The sequence below is a fragment of the Macrobrachium nipponense genome, chromosome 3 (assembly GCF_015104395.2).
Source record: "Macrobrachium nipponense isolate FS-2020 chromosome 3, ASM1510439v2, whole genome shotgun sequence".
Lineage (NCBI taxonomy): Eukaryota > Metazoa > Arthropoda > Malacostraca > Decapoda > Palaemonidae > Macrobrachium > Macrobrachium nipponense.
In genome coordinates, this window is record NC_087202.1 from 13,374,180 (window position 1) to 13,387,685 (window position 13,506).

Consider the following 13,506-nt stretch of genomic DNA (forward strand, 5'->3'; position numbering starts at 1 on the left):
GAACTTCAATTGGACTTTCGTTATATGAAATGAGGAATGGTTTGTGAATACACAAGTTCAGAAAGGAGAGTTTTTCCTTTTTCGACCACCTGCTCTGCTTTTACGTTGTTCTCTCGCCCTACCGAATCGCTCCACGTGAGGGTCTGATCGACCCAAATCTTCAGGTTGACCTCTTTAGACCCTGGATCCCTAAACCTTAAAAAGGCAAGTCCTCGATGATGATCTTCTGAACGACTCGACATCTCTCTGTCCCCAGCCTTGTGTCATCTCTACAGTACATTATTCTGTGTCCTGTAGATCAGTCCTATAGATCAGACATAATCCAAAATGAAGGTAGAGTTCTGACACTAAATAGACATATCAATATGTTTACTGATATCAACATTGCGAGAGAGAGAGAGAGAGAGTTCTGACACTAAATAAACATATCAATATGTTTACTGATATCTCCACTGACAGAGAGAGAGAGAGAGAGAGAGAGAGAGAGAGGAGTTGTGGCACTAAATAAACATATCAATATGTTTACTGATATCTCCATTGAGAGAGAGAGAGAGAGAGAGAGAGAGAGAGAGATTTCTGACACTAAATAAATATATAAATGTGTTTGCTGATATCTCCATTGAGAGAGAGAGAGAGAGAGAGAGACAGAGAGAGAGAGAGTTCTGACTCTAAATAAACTTATCAATATGTTTACTGATATTTCCATTGAGAGAGAGAGAGAGAGAGAATATACAACTCAGGCCAAAGGCCAAGCGCTGGGACCTACGAGGTCACTCAGCGCTGAGCAGGAATTCAATAGCAGAAAGCTACATGGGTGTAACACGAGGCGAACCTCAGAGCAGCTGCGCTGTGAATGGAAGAGAGAATGTAAATGGAGGTACAGTAAAAAGGGATGAAAGGGGTTACAGCTAGGGGCCGAGTGGACGCTGCAAGGAACCTTGAGTGATGCCTGGTGGGGATAAAACCATGAATTCTCCAGCAACAAACAGAGACCAGACAAAGGAATGATGATACACCATCTGCCTCATTCAGCGTGAGTGCCAGCGGACAGCCCTTGAGCACGCCCCTTAAGCGCCAAAGTTCTGATAACGGGAAGAAAAAACTGCAAGGAACGGCTCCTGCTGCTGGTGCATTGCCGGCCATTACATCGGGCTCCATCGACCTAATTGGAAAAACTTCCACGCCCACCCTTCCCATTATTATAAAAAGAATGATAGAGGGGAAAATCCAACAGTGCTTACATGGCTTGATATGAGTACATTCTACTAATTTAGGAGACTACATACCATTCCAACTTAACAAATGCACTAGGTCACAAGAACGTGCCAAAGTAGCATGTCAGTTAGTTTTTCTCCATGTGAAAATATTTATGATTATCTTTTATTTTTTATTTTTTTTTTTTTTTTTTGTTTTTTTTTTTTTTTTTTTTTTTTTGCTCTATCACAGTCCTCCAATTCGACGGGTGTATTTATAGTGTGGGGGGGGTTCCGGGTTGCATCCTTGCCTTCTTAGAAGTCCATCACTTTTCTCACTGTGTGCGCGTTTCCAGGAGCACGCTCTTCTGCATTAGTCCTGGAGCTACTTCAGCCTCTAGTTTTTCCAGGTTCCTTTTCAGGAATCTTGGAATAGTGTCAGATTATTATTATTATTATTATTATTATTATTTATATTATATTATTATTATTATTATTATTATTATTTGTTTATGCTGGAAAACAGGCTCCTTTCATACATGTTTTATTGAATATAATGGCAGAATTTTCATAATTTATTTTACACAGAATAACTGAGAAAATTCGTGTAAAATAAATTCTGTAAATTCTGCCATATATTCAGTGTTATCATTATTATTATTATTATTATTATTATTATTATTATTATTATTATTATTATTATTATTATTATTATTATATTCAGCAGATGAAACTATTCATACGGAACAAGCCCACCAAAGGGGCCACTGACTTGAAATTCAATCTTCCAAAGAATAATATGGTGTTCATTAGGAAGAAGAGGAAGTAAAGTGAAATACAGAAGAAAGAAGAGATCTGACTTATCAGAAAATAAAAAAAAATAAATAGATATATAAAAATGCATTAAAATGCAAGGTGAATAGTATCAGGGTAGGAATGCACATTGGATTTTCGTTTGAACTTCTGAAGAAGAAGTTCTAATCGCCCTGCGAGAGAAATTATCGTCTTCGCCTTGAAATCTTGATGATAAAAACTGACGGAACACCGTCGACACTTGCTAAAACTTCTAGTGTAGCGGTTACGTAATGAAAAAACAGCAGCGTTTGCCAGGAAAGAAAAGAGTCCCCCATTCCCCCCGCCCCCAAATGACAAATGTTTCTCGGCTCGTCGTAAAAAAAGACCGACGCGGAATTGGAAAATGCTGTCAGGAACTCAACAAAAAAAGTTGATGGTGGCGATGTTTATCTTAGTTATTGTTCTTTATTTTCTCTCTCTTCCTTCTCTCTTCCCCTCCTCTCTCTCTCTCTACTTTCCCCCTCTCCCCTCTCCCACTCTCTCTTCTCTTCTCCTTCTTCTCTCTCTCTCTTAATCTCTCTTCTATCCTCCTCCTCCTCCTCTTCTTCTTCGTTCTCTCTTATTCTTTTTTTCCCCCTCTCTCCTCTCTCTATCATCTCCTCCCTCTACTCTTCCTCCTCCTCTATCTTCTTCTTCGTCCTGTCCTTATTCTTCCTTCCTCTTCCTCTCTCTATTCCCTCTCTCCTTCTCCTCCTCCTCTCTCTTATCTTCTCTTCCGTTCTGGTCTCCATCTCTCCTCTCTCCTCTCTCTCTCTCTTCTCGCTCTTCCTCTCCTCTTCTCTCATCTCTCTCTCTCCCCCTCCTCCGTCCTCCTCCTCCTCTGCTCTCTCTCTCTCCTCCTCTTCTCCTCCTTTCCCCACCCTTCCTCCTTCCTCCTCCTCTCCCTCTCTCTCTCCGTCTCCTTTCCTCTCTCTCCTCTCTCCTCTTCCCCTCTCTCTCCTCCTCACCTCGCCCCCTCCCCACGCTCTCCTCCTCTCAACTCTCCTCCTCCTTCTCCCCTCATCTCTCCTCTCTCTCTCCTCTCTTCTTCTTCTTTTTCTCTTCTCCTCTCCTCTACCCCTCCTCCTCCTTCTTCTTCTTCTTCTTCTTCTTCTTCTTCTTCTTCTCGTTCCCTTTCGTCTCAGAGGAAGTCTCCTATAAAGAAACGAAACTGCCAAGCTAGGACTGATAATTCACGAAATATGGGGTTTAGGCCAAAGGCCAAGCACTGGGACCTATCAGGTCATTCAGCGCTGGAAGGGAAATAAAAGTTAGGTAAAACCTCAAAGCAGTTGCTATATGAAGTATGGATAGCAACATGGAAGAAAGATAATATGATTGGAGGTACAATAAAAGGCATGAAAAGGGTTGCGGCTAACGCCGATGGGACGCTGCAAAAAAGACCCTTTGGTAATGCCTACGGTGCACCTCATGAATTATTTACGTCGCATGGAACCAGTGGTTATTCAGCAACGGGACCAACGGCTTTTTACGTGACTTCCGAACAACGTCGAGAGTGAACTTCTATCACCAGAAATACACACATCTCTGACGCCTCAATGGAATGCCCGAGAATCGAACTTGCAGCCATCGAGGTGGCACGTCAGCACCATACCGACCAAGCTACTGAGGCGCTCGCAATTCTCTTTGGCTCGATTTATTGACTAAGAGGAAGAAGTAAGCAAGCGGACCAATGGTCAGTCTGCTATCAGTATTCATTTTTATTATTATTATTATTATTATTATTATTATTATTATTATTATTATTTTGGTCTATCACAGTCATCCTATTCGACTGGGTGGTATTTATAGTGTGGGGTTCTGGGTTGCATCCTGCCTCCTTAGGAGCACATCACTTTCCTCACTATGTGCACTGTTTCCAGGAGCACACATTATTCTGCACGAGTCCTGGACCTACTTCGGCCTCTAGTTCTTCCAGGATCCTTTCCAGGGAATTTATTATTCTACCGACTCATCTAGAAGATGACCTGCGAGGAGGTCGAAACGTCACGAGTACCGGCTATATACCAGCATCAGCACCGGCTGTAAACCAAAGACGACCCCACCCAGGAATTAAACTGCGCCTGTTATTATTAGAAGAAATTTACCAATCCTTGCTAAAAGCATATTCATCTGCTGCTTCATATAGGTGACTTGTTGGTGTTTTTTACCTATTATGTCATTGATGTTTACCCTACAGTATTCTTTTCCAAATAATAAGTCATACGTATACAGAAATTATGTATGATAAATTCACAAAGTAACCTAGTCCACGGACATAACCAGCCCCATTTCACGGACAGAACCAGCTCCGTTTCAGGGAATCCCTTCTCACCCCCACCCCCTTCGAAGGTGGGGCGGGGGGGGCGCCAAGGTAGGATGATACCCCATTATAAACCATCTTAGGGGTTCCCATTATAACCCAGCCGTTTGGCTGTGATTGAAAGACAGACGGACGGACAGACATAAAGCCCATTATAGTAAGATAGAGGGTTGGGGGGTTGGGAGGTAGGATGAAACCCCATTACAAACCATCTGAGGGGTCCCCACTATAACCCTGCCAAGTTCCATGCACATCGGACCAGCCGTTTGGCCGTGATTGAATGACAGATGGACGGACAGACATAACGCCCATTATAGTAAGATTATTATTATTATTATTATTATTATTATTATTATTATTATTATTATTATTCCTCCTTCATCACGGCTGCCTTCTTCATCAATTCAGGCTAAAGATACTCGGCTGACTTAAATGAAGTTTCTCATTCCTCCGAGAATACAGCCAGACTGCTTCCGGGAGGGAGTAAATATATGCCTGTCTCATTAATCATCCCAAAAGCCAGACCGCCCTTGGCATTTAATAACGCACTTAATTATGGGGGTAATTAATTCAAAAGCTATATTTAGGCACACTCAAGTTCCTCTCCATTGTGTCTGTCATATAATTCTCTCTCTCTCTCTCTCTCTCTCTCTCTCTCTCTCTCTCTCTCTCTCTTCTCTCTTCCTTCTCTCTCTCTCTCCAACTTCTCTTCCTCTCTAGTGGATAAATATATACCGAAGAAGAAAAAGAAAATAAACATCAGTCATGCATTCCAAGAGACAGAAGGATCTTGTTCCAGAAAATCAGAAAGTGGAAAAAAGGTCTTGCAAAAGAAAAGAATGCATGGAAATGATGGAATTAAAAAGTAAGATAGAAAATGCAGAACAAAAGATTATACAATTAAAAGAAAATTAAAAACGGGACTTGGAAGAAAAAACCCTAATAAATATCAAGCAAAACCCCAAACTATTGTACTCATATGCGAAAAAGATGAATAAAAGAATAATAGAAATAGGACCTCTAAAAAATGAAGGGAGATTATGGAATGAAAAAAGGGAAATATGCAACATACTGGCAGAAAGATATAAGAGGACGCAATTTTACCCTAGAATTGATAATGGAAGATAATGATAAACAGAAGTAAGGGACGAAAATAGTGAATATTTATCAGACATAGATATTAATGAAGCCGATATTGTGCAGGCTATTAATGAAATCAAAAATGGAGCTGCAGCAGGGCCTGATGGTGTTCTGCTATGTATGAAAGTAGTTCATTCTATCGCAAAGCCACTTGCAATATCATTAAGACAAAGTGTAGATACAGGCATGATTTATGATGAGCGCAAATTAGCATATATTACCCCTACATTCAAAAGTGGATCAAGACTAGAGGCAAGTAATTATAGCCTGTGAGTCTAACATCACATATTATGAAAGTGTATGAAAGGGGTAATGAAGAAAAATATTATGAAACATTAATAAAAAATAATTTGTTTAATATAGGTACAAAAACATGGTTTCGTACCCGGAAAAAGAAGGCACAAACAAACCCAACTGTTAGTCCCATCGTTTGAGAACATATACAAAAATATGAAAACGCAGAAATGAAACAGATGTGGTTTATCTAGACTTTGCAAAAGCTTTTGACAAGGTAGACCATAATATATTAGCGAAGCAAATTAGAAAACATAATATAGTGGATAAAGTAGGAAGATGGTTAAAGAATTTTTACACAACAACAGAAAACAGATAGTTATTGCAAACGATGAGAAATCGGATGAAGCTAAGGTAATATCCGGTGTGCCACAAGGTATGTTAGTGCATTACTGTTTGTTATTATAAGTGCAGACATAAACAGTAATGTTAAGGACTCGGTAGTGAGTAGTTTCGCCGATGACACAAGAATAAGCAGAGAAATTATTTGTGATGAAGATAGGAACGCGTTACAAAGAGACCTTAACAAAGTATATGATTGGGCAGTGGTAAATAGGATGGTATTTAACTCTGATAAATTTGAATCAATAAATTATGGAGACAGAGAAGGAAAGCTATATGCATATAGGGGACCTCAATAATGAGAACAATCACAAATAGGAAGCAGTTAAAGACCTTGGTTGTGATGATGAATAGGAACATGTTATGCAATGATCAAATAGCAATACTATTGGCAAAATGTAAAGCAAAAATGGGAATGTTGTTACAGCACTTCAAAACAAGAAAAGCTGAACACATGATTATGCTTTATAAAACGTATGTTCGTAGTCCACTTGAATATTGCAATATGATATGGTACACACTATCAAAAGGATATTGCACAAATAGAGTGTTTACAAAGGCCCTTTTACAGCTAGAATAGAAGATGTTAAGGATCTTGACTACTGGGAGAAACTACAAATTTTAAAATTATATAGTCTAGAAAGGAGAAGAGAACGCTACATGATAATTCAGGCATGGAAACAGATAGAAGGAATTTCCGAAAACATCATGGAGCTAAAAATATCAGAAAGAGCAAGCAGAGTTAGATTAATAGTGCCCAAAACTATACCAGGAAAACTAAGGAAAGCACACAGGACATTAATCCACTACGCACCAGCATCAACAATGCAGCATCTATTCAATGCGTTGCCAGCTCATCTGAGGAATATATCAGGAGTGAGCGTAGATGTGTTTAAGAATAAGCTCGACAAATATCTAAGCTGCATCCCAGACCACCCAAAATTGGAAGATGCAAAATATACCGGAAGATGCATTAGCAATTCTCTGGTAGACATTAGAGGTGCCTCACACTGAGGGACCTGGGGCAACCCGAACAAGATGTAAGGTCTGTAAGGTAAGGTCTCTTTCTTCTTTCCCACCGTTATCCCCACATTAAGGGTCGGTTGCCTGATGCGCCTTTCTCCTCTTCCACTGCCTTTTATCCAAGGCATCATCCTCCACCAAACCTCTTCTCTCTCTCTCTCTCTCTCTCTCTCTCTCTCTCTCTCTCTCTCTCTCTCTCTGTGTATCTGTTAATTTGCCATTTTCCAATTGATCCTTTTGTATTTATGTGCTATACCAACTTCGTTTTATTCATTGCAACACCAAGACGAAGTTATTAACCCGAAAATCAAGGGCATTTATCTATCTATGTATCAGGCACTTATCATGTATCAAGCATTTATCTATGTATCAAGCATTTATCTAACTTATCTATGTATCAAGCATTTATCTAACTTATCTATGTATCAAGCATTTATCTAACTATGAATCAAGCATATATCTAACTATGTATCAAGCATTTATCTATGTATCAAGCATTTATCTATGTATCAAGCATTATCTATGTATCAAGCATTTATCTAACTATGTATCAAGCATTTATCTAACTATGTATCAAGCATTTATCTAACAATGTATCAAGCATTTATCTATGTATCAAGCATTTATCTAACAATGTATCAAGCATTTATCTAACTATGTATCAAGCACTTATCTATGTATCAAGCATTTATCTAACAATGTATCAAGCATTTATCTATGTATCAAGCATTTATCTATGTATCAAGCACTTATCTATGTATCAAGCATTTATCTAACAATGTATCAAGCATTTATCTATGTATCAAGCATTTATCTAACAATGTATCAAGCATTTATCTACCTATGTATCAAGCATTTATCTATGTATCAAGCATTTATCTAACAATGTATCAAGCAGTTTGATCTACCTATGTATCAAGCATTGTATCTATGTATCAAGCATTTATCCTCCATGTATCAAGCACTTATCTATGGTATCAAGCATTTATCTTTAACAATGTTCAAGATAATCTAATGAATCAAGCATTATCTACCTATGTATCAAGCATTATCTAACAATGTACAAGCATTTATTAACCAATGTATCAAGCATTATCTAAACTATGAATTATAAGCATCTTATCTATGTATCAAGCCTTATCTATGCAAACAAGATACCTAACTAATGTATCAAGCCAATTTATATCACAATGCATCAAGCACTTATCTATGTATTAAGCATTTTATATAACTATGTATCAACTGATCTATGTATCAAGCATTTATCTAACAATGTATCTAGCACTTATCTATGTATCAACCATTTATCTGACTATGTATCAAGCATTTATCTAACAATGTATCAAACACTTATCTATGTATCAAGCATTTATCTAACAATGTATCAAGCACTTATCTATGTATTAAGCATTTATCTAACTATGTATCAAGCACTTATCTATGTATTAAGCATTTATCTAACAATGTATCAAGCACTTATCTATGTATCAAGCATTTATCTAACAATGTATCAAGCACTTATCTATGTAACAAGCATTTATCTATGTATCAAGCACTCATCTAAGTATCAAACATTTATCTAACAATGTATCAAGCACCTTATCTAGTATTAAGCATTTACCTAACTATGTATCAAGCATCTTATCTATGTATCACACATTTATCAACAATCAAGTATCAGCACTATAACTATGTATCAAGCATTATGTAACATGTATCAAGCACTTATCTATGTATTAAGCATTTATCTTAACTTTAGTATCAAGCATTTATATACTGTATCAAGCATTTATCTAACAACGTAGCAAGCACTTATCTATGTATCAAGCATTTATCTAACTATGCATCAAACACTTTATCTATGTATTCCAGCATTTATCCTAATTGTAATCAAGCTTTTATCTAACTAGTAGTATCAAGACTTATCTTTGTATTTTAAGGCATTAACTAGTATCAAGGCACTTATCTATGTATAAGCATTTATACAACGTATCAAGCCACTTATCTTATGTATTAAGCATTTATCTAACTATTTATCAAGAACTTAGCTGTATCAAGCATTTATCTAACTATGTATCAAGCACTTATCTATAGATCAGCATTATCCCTAAACTATGTATCAACACTTACTATGTATCAAGCATTTATCTAACTAGGTATCGCACTTATCATGTATCAAGCAATTATCTAACTATGTATCAAGCACTTATCTATGTATTAAGCATTTATCTAACTATTGTCCAGCACTATCTATGTATCAACACATTTATAACAATCTATCAAGCACTTATCTATATCAAGCATTTATGTAACAATGTATCAAGCACTTATCTATGTATCAAGCATTTATCTACTTATTTATTAAGCATCAACTATGTATCAAGCACTTTATCTATGTATTAACATTTATCTAAACCTAATGTATAAGCACTTATCTATGTATCAAGCATTTATCTGAACTATGCATCAAGCACTTATCTATGGTATCAAGCTTTATTCTAACTATGGTATCAAGCATTTATCTAACTATGTATCAAGCCTTATTCTATTATTAAGCATTTATCTAACTATGTATCCAAGGCACTATCTATGTATCAAGCAATTTATCTAACTATGTATCAAGCACTTATCTAGTTTAAGCATTATCTAACTATGTATCAAGCCACTTATCCTTGTATTAAGCATCTAACATGTATCAAGCACTTATCTATGTATCAAGCATTTTATCTAACTATGTATCAAAGCACTTTCTATATACAAGCATTTATCTAAACTATGTATCAAGCACGTTTATCTATGTATCAAGCTTTATCTAACTATTGTATCAAGCACTTATCTATGTATCAAGCATTTCCTTATCTATGTATCAAGCACTTATCTATGTATTAAAGCATTTTATCTAACTTTATGTATCAAGCACTTATCTTGTCTCCGCTTTATCTAACAATGATCAAGCACTTATCTATGTATCAAGCATTTATCTAACTGTATCCAAAGCACTTAATCTATGTATCAAGCTTTATTGTCAATGTATCAACGAAACTTATCATGTATCAAGCATTTTATCTAATATGTCAAGCAATTATGTATGTATCAAGCTTAATAAGCATATCTACTATGTATCAAGTAACTTTATGTATCAAGATTTTATCTATGTATCAAGGATTTATCTAACAATCAAGATTTATCTATGTTATCAAGACTTATTCTGTACAGCATTTATCTAACTATGTATTAAACACTTATCTATGTAGCAAGCATTTATCTAACTATGAATCAAGCATTATCTCTGTATTACAAGCACTTTATCTATGTATAAGCACTAGTACAAGCATGACTATGTAGTCAAGCACTTTATCTATGATAAGCAATATCTACTATGTAAGCAAGCAACTATCATGTATCAAGTATTTATCTAACAATTGTATTCAAGCATTATCCTATGTATCAAGCATTTTATACCTAAACTATGTACCAAGCACTTATCTATGTATCAAGCATTTATCTAACTATGTATCAAGCATTTATCTATGTATCAAGCATTTATCTAACTATGCATCAAACACTATCTATATCCAGCATTTATCTAACTATGTATCAAGCCATACAGATAACGACTTCAACAGCATCTTTCAAGGCATCAAAATACGGTATCTTTTCACTGCAATAGATAGACAGCTAGACAGATAGATAGACAGACACACTTACCTCCCTGCCAGGAACATCAGGAAAGCAGAGCATGCAAAGGAGAGGAGATCGAGGGGGGATGGGGCGGGCGGGGCGGAATCCCTGTAATGTGGAGCGAATGCTAAGTTATGAGGTGGCCAAAGCTGAAAAAATCCTTTGGCTGGAAATTCGTCGGATAAACAGAGAATCTTGGCCGCCATGTGTTGGTATTTGGGAGAGGCTGCAAAGACGACATTCGCTCGGCCTTCCCCCCTCCCCTTAAGTGGATGGCAACCGCTCTCACAATATCCTGGGGAATAAAGGAATGTTTATGAAAAGAGAGAGTATCTTGCAAGAACAAGTAACATGCTCTCTGAAATTAAAGCAGTTACGTTTCTCTTGACAAGCGTATATTAATTCGTCCCTGTTTTAACGAAATAGCGTAACCTATTTTTTAGAAGTTTTTTTTTTTGTTTTTTTTTTTTTTTTAGCCAAATTGACTCAGTTTTTTTTATACTCTATAACATGATCAAAACTTCAGTTACCTGTTGCTGTCACATTTTCGAACCAGATGTCCTCAAAGGATGAGCTAATTAGAAGCTCCGAATCATATATATATATATATATATATATATATATATATATATATATATATATATATATATTATATATATATATATATATATATATATATATATATATATATATATATAAACATTTGAAGACCATTATCTCTGAATAGGGGGAAAAATGGCTTAGGCCAGTTCGTCAAATTAGGGAAGACTTAATGGAAAAAAAAAGACGAACCTTTATTTGGATAAAATAAATTATATACACGAACACCAGGAGATTTTCTTAAAATACTTAAATTCTCTAAATCTTCACATTGTTGCCAGTAGCAATTTACTTAAACCGTTCAACGCAAAAGTCATCATCCAACTGACTGACTTTTCTGCAGTTACGTTCAACTTGTTTAATCTGGCTTTGACTTCAGCATCAGAACGTACCTTCAATTTTAAAAAAATCATTTGCATATAAGATTCACGAAGCCATGGCTACAAGACAGACTACGGAACACTGCAAATCCTTCCTTATGAAGGACACGTCACCTACGACTTATGTATCTAGATATTTATTAATCTATTTTCTTCTATTTTTCTTCTTTCTTAATAAGTGGTTACCTCTTTCTTCTGCATTTCCCTTCATTTCCCTCTTACGCTTTCCTAATGAACACCTTGTTCATGAGAAATTGGTTCATCTACTGAAATAATTTAATAATTTAAAATACATATTTTAAATAACAGAGTCGAATCAGTCCAAATGATTGCATTATTATTATTATTAGTTATTATTATTATTATTATTATTAATTATTATTATTATTATTATTATTATCATTAGTTATTCAAAGAAAACTCATAATCTTATGCGTCAATAAAATGGGAAAGTAAAACCACAGTAGTATGCCTGTTTTAATTTTGTTATCTGCAAATATATATATATATATATATATATATATATATATATATATATATATATGTATGTATGATGTACTATATATATATTGTTTAAAATATATGTTTTAAATAACAAAATACAGGCACACTACTGTGGATTTACTTTGCCATTTAATTGACTGATGATATTATGAGTTTTCTCTGAACAAATAATAATAATAATAATAATAATAATAATAATAATAATAATAATAATAATAATAATAACAACAATAATAATAATAATAATAAATAATAATAATAGAGACACTGACCACTTCAACTCTTTGAATGCGGTACGTATGAGTATGTGCTCAATAACGCTGCTATATTCCGCGTGTTATTGCTCTAGATAAAAATGGCCCTACCTATTTTTGGGGGGTCGTGGCGTGCGCGCGCGCGAGCGACCTCTCAACCTCTGAAAGGAACCTTTCGGTGGGGTCTGTTTGAGGATGCAAATTCGGCCCCGTCAAATGGACCTCCTTCGGGGCAGTTGTGAATTATAACCTCCTTTTATAAAAGGTCGCGAATTTTCCCGAGAATAAAGTGGAACTTTATGGGCGGGATTTCAGTTCGTTGCATATTTTAGGAGGACACGCCCCCTTCGGTCTCTCTCTATCTCTCTCTCTCTCTTGTTGAATTGAATTGAAAACACGCAAACCATCATAGTGATGAATGCGCAGGGTTTAGTTACGAGTAACTCAAAAAGAAAATAGAGTACTTAGAAGAACTAACCCAAAATGAAAGAAAATAGATATAATGAATATAAGTGAAACCTGGTATTCCCAAGAGACTGGAAGGATGATCAAATAAAAGGGTTCCAAACTTATAGATCAGATAGAAAAAATAGAAATCAAGGAGGAACCGCAATATATGGGAAAGACAAAAAACAAGGAAAAATATATGAGAAATATAGTAACTCAGAATGTGAACTAATAGCGGTAGAATTTGAATCTGAAAAATTGATGAACATAGTAATATATAGACCTCCTAATACTAAAGAGTTTGACTTAATAATTGAAAAATTGGATGATATATGTAGAAATCACAAGGACTGGACTATTCTCCTATCTGGTGACTTCAACTTTCCTTTCGTAGAATGGAAAGAACGAATAGGAGATTGTGGTTGTACTTATACATATAAAAAAGAGAGTAATAGTAGTGCAGAAGATAAGAGGCAATTTGAAAAGCTATT